We start from the raw sequence: 4877 nt of genomic DNA, 5'->3' as shown, positions 1-4877 counted from the left end.
AAATAACAGAATTGCATTTTAAAAGTTCCTTTTGTCTCATAAAACCTCATACAGAAATTTCAGCCTACTTGCATTTCCATTACCCTCCAACACAGTACACAACAACCAGAAATAAGTGCTATTTAAGATAATTATATTTGAAAGCTAAGGAGGTAGAAGTAATTAATCACAGCTTCAAGGAACCATGAAGTTACCTGAGCCAGCAAAGTATCCAGAGAGAGATGAAGTTTAAATTATTAATATGTAACCTATGAATATATAGGTATATCATTATTTGCAAAATTATCTAGGTATTTTCTGTATACCCTTTTTGAATCATAAAAGCACTTCTTAGGAAGGCGTATCCATGCATATTCCAATATTCTAAAATTGGTTACACGGACTCTTATAACAATTAAAAAACATAAGTTACATTAAACAATTCCTTAATTGTATAATGGGTAAACAGAGAAAAATTTTTTTCAAAAAATCTCCAGGATTGAAACTTTGTTTCGGAAAAATATTACTAAACATGTGCAATTTTATTATGCACTGTCAGACTGAAGTAGTTTTACTGTTTTGAAGTTTATGACACAGTTACTACCCAGATAGCTTCTATACTGGTTTCTGAATGGTCTCAAATATCACTTTTCTAAAAGTCAACCTTCTAATATCTATACTATATGATTTAGTTATAAATGGAAATGAAGACTTAGATGTATAATATGTCATCTTTTCATGGCTAGGTTTCTCTTCTTATCCATAGCTGTCCAGAGACAGAGGGGGAGAGTGGAAGGGAGTCAAAAATCTAATACAACTAACTACTTCCACAAACACTAAGACCCAAAGTATTTCATTATGTTGCTCCTTTTTCCTGGAATACACTTCTCATCTACCCACTTTCCTATTACTGACCGTTTCATTACTTGACAAATCTTTTTACGGCCTCCCTGCACTAAGACCCTTCCCTGACTTTTCTCAGTGGTTTGTTAATGTCTTTGTATTTTAAGTTGTATTTTTGCATTTCTATCTATCTCTAACAAAGTGACCAGATGTTCTTCAAGAATAAGAAACCCACCAAGGTCACCTCCACACCCACAGTGCCTAGCAACATACCTGGCAAATCTGTTATTCAACTAAATATCTGTCAATAGAATGAAAAATTAAGTTAAAAATTATAAACATAATAGGTATCTACTCATGTCATTTCCCCACTTTAACTGTTGGGTTATTGGTGCTGTTCTTACTGTTTGTATGAGCTCACAGTAGAGTGCTACACTTAATCAGAAGGATTTGTTGCAAATATTTCCAAGGGAGAAGCATATTAATCCTTTTTATGAGGTCTAATGTATATTCATGATTTGTGAGTTTGGTTTTAAGCACCAAAATGAATAGTATTTGTTTCATGGGTCACTGGTGCTGTAGACTGGTACCTGAGTCATGGGATGTAGTGAGTTAACTGTTAAGTATTGTTTTCTCCCCGGTTCATTCTTTCCTGCTTTCTTACTCCTCTTCCTTTGCCTTGTCTCAATGACATCTGTCATCATCGCTTATCTCTCTAACTAGTAGTCATGGTGTTGACTGAAAAAAATGTACGATGTGAGAGCTGTGAGTTAAGTTTTATTTGGGGCAAAATGAGGACTATAGCCCGGGAGACAGCCTCTCAGATAGCTCTGGGGAACAACTCCAAAGAGGTGGGGGCGGGGGTGGAAATCAGTATATATGTGATTTTGGTGAAGGAGGATGCATGCAGTCAAGCACACGTTTTGGCAGAGGCTTGCTGCTAGTCACGGGAAGCAGATGTCACCATAAATGATTTTAGTGCTTTTCTAGATATGAGAAGATGCAAGAAATTGGGCTCATAAAATCTTCTCCTGAAAATATCTAACTATCTGAAGGTCTGTTCTGCCAGTTTTTCCCAGAGCACAGAGTGCCTCATTCCTGATCTCCACCCTGAACTCCTTTCAGGGTATGTTGAAGGTCAACAACTGCAGTGGCTAGTAACCTCATTCTTATAGAACCAGGTGGCAAACGACAATTTTTAGTTGGCAGTGGTTATTAACACCATTCTGGACACTTAAAAGGCCATTCATAAAATAGATACTGAGTGTCTTGTAGGAAGATTTAATGAACTGTAGCAAGAATTTAGTGTACCTAATGGTATACCTTACCTTGGCACAGTCAATTTCATACTAAGCTCAAGGTTTTTCTGAATGAGCTACATGGGCCTCTTATATTTATGTCTGAGCACTTTGATTTCCCTGCATTTGTTCTGTAGAATCTATGTTTGGTGAGGACTTAAGAATAAAACAGATAAGCTCTGGTTGTTTTCTTTTCCTACATGAAATGGAATGGTCCTTTCAATTCTATTATTTTACATTTACAAAAGAAACTATTTTAAATAAAGCTGCAACAATGTTAGCCATGTCTACATAAGGAAAATCAATACAGATTGAATGCATATATGCTTTAACTTTCATCCCCACTTCATTCCATCTTCCTGTAGAGATTCAATGAGCTGTAAAGAAAGTAAACAAATGGGGTTAGTGTAAGTGCTTTCTCCAGTGAGAGAATGCTTCTCTGATGCAATTCTATACACTTACTGGCTCCACTGTTACCCTGGACTGTGGTATATGGTGTTTTTTACATAGTCCAGTGTCACTTGGAGTTCACCAAAATTTGCTGTTTTCAGGAAATGTACATATATATTAACTCAGAGTTCAAAGATACTAAAATCCTATATTTCACTATCAGTGCAAAGAGAGTACCACTATAGCTTGCTCTTCATAGTCAGTCTTTTTTTGGTCAACTCTAATAACAGGGAAATTAAGTAGACATTCGACATGGAGTGGGAGCCACTCACTAGCTATTTGGCTCTATTACAAGGTCAACTACTACTAAAATTGAGGAATATTTCTAACTAAGAGACCAAGAAACATATCTTTGCTCTCTTACATAGCCACCAAGTGTTTATTTATTTATTTTTCTTACCATTTGCATTATGAAGCTAACAAGCTCTTTAGGCATCAAGGATGTTTAGTAGATACCTATTGGTCTGATACCTATGAAAGCAGCAAGATTCATTCCTCACAGGCAATATACTGTGACTTCAAAATATCCCTTCCTTGTAGGCTGCCTTTTGGTTGTTCCGTCCTGCTTTGCTCTTCTGATTTCAGGGGTGGGCCAGGGTAAAATTTACCACTGGCCTTCTCATTCAGAGCACCTAATTTAGAGTATTAGGAATGTCCATTTTCATACTCAGTTCACACTCAGAACTTTCTTTCACAATATTGCCTTGTCCATTATTTGTGCACACATGTATAGAGTCCCTACTACATTATAAGTTCCTCTAAAGATGGAGCTCCTGTCTAATTCATCTTTGTGTTCACTTCTTCATCAGAGCCTTGGAAAATTATTCATATATACTATACATTGAATATATATAGATATATTATATACATGTATTATACCTTTATATCTATACATATTCCAAGCAGTACTAGATTGGTTCTAGATGTGCCCAAAGTAATGAACTCTATTAAAATACTCCCCCACTTAATTCTACGGTTTCCTTAGCATGTCTTTGCTTTGAACATTGTGTCACAATTATGATGTTTCTTTAAGTGCTGTTGATATACCCTGTATTAATTGTTTTGTTAGCTATGTTGGCAAGAGCTGCCTGTTTTCCTGTAATGCTTTTAAAAGAGCCCAGAGGCTAAAATGTAATTGGCAGGTTCAGTGAAAGGCTTGAACACTGTTAAGTTGCATTGCCATGACACAGATAGAAAGGCTCTCATTTGGGACTTCCTGGCTCATACATACAGCTTCCTCACATGTGATTTCTTATGTTTCAAGATGGTAACGCATCTCCAAACTGAAATCAATTTGTAAATTCAATTCATATTAAAAATACCAGGAAGCAAAAGCCAAGGCACAGAATTAGTGAGGCAGATGTAATACAAATATAAAATATAAGTAATTTCGTTCTCGTCACCCTGATCTTCACACATTTTATCTATGTTTATCTTCCTTATTCCAGTTAAGAACATTTGAGAATAATTTAAGCAACAGAGAAGGATTTTATGCTCAGCAATAATAAAGGCAAGAAGAGTATCCCAAGGTGATATGACGACTAAGTGAAATGTGATATCCTGGTTGGGATCTTGGAACAGAAAAAGGACATTAGGTAAAAACTAAGAAATCTGAATAATATATGAACTGTCAAAACTTTTAAAAAAGAAGACAAGAACTTCCTGAATCAAACATTATACCTCGCCTTATAAATCTGTATTATAGATCACTGAGATGTTGTCAGATGCCACTTCAATGTTTAGTAAAAGCTATTCCAGTGATTTAATGAAAAAGAGAGAGCTCTGCTTTCTGTTATAAATGAAGGAAATTTTTATGAAAAGTATACACTCCTATATTATATATAGCCTCCTTTTGCACTTTGATAAACATTAACCTATTGCTTCAGTAAGTTACAGTATGGACTTTATGGTATGAATAATTTCATTGCTTTTTGTCTATGATTAGTTTAGGAAGTAAGACAATGTTTCAGTACCTGCCAAAGCCCTGCCATGTATGGAACTTCCATTCCCATCTAAGAGCAATGCCAAGTCACATATTTTATGTTTCTCTGTCCCACCACTCTATAATATGTTCTTTTTCATTTCCTCTTAAAAATATTTGGCTTGTCCACTCATCCCTAAATCTTACTCTTCATTTAGTTTCTCTGGATTTCAGATTCTCAATCTACAAGAAAATTCAAACATACTTCCAGGGTGGAACAATGAATCTCTTATTATTATGATTTATAGCTCTATCAGAATCACTGTTTTTAGAATCTGCACAGATCATACTTTGCATTAAGAAACCAGGCAGGACTGTAGATTCAC

This window comes from Balaenoptera physalus (genome assembly GCF_965194825.1).
Source record: "Balaenoptera physalus genome assembly, chromosome: 3".
Classification (NCBI taxonomy): domain Eukaryota; kingdom Metazoa; phylum Chordata; class Mammalia; order Artiodactyla; family Balaenopteridae; genus Balaenoptera; species Balaenoptera physalus.
This window is presented reverse-complemented; position numbering follows the sequence as displayed.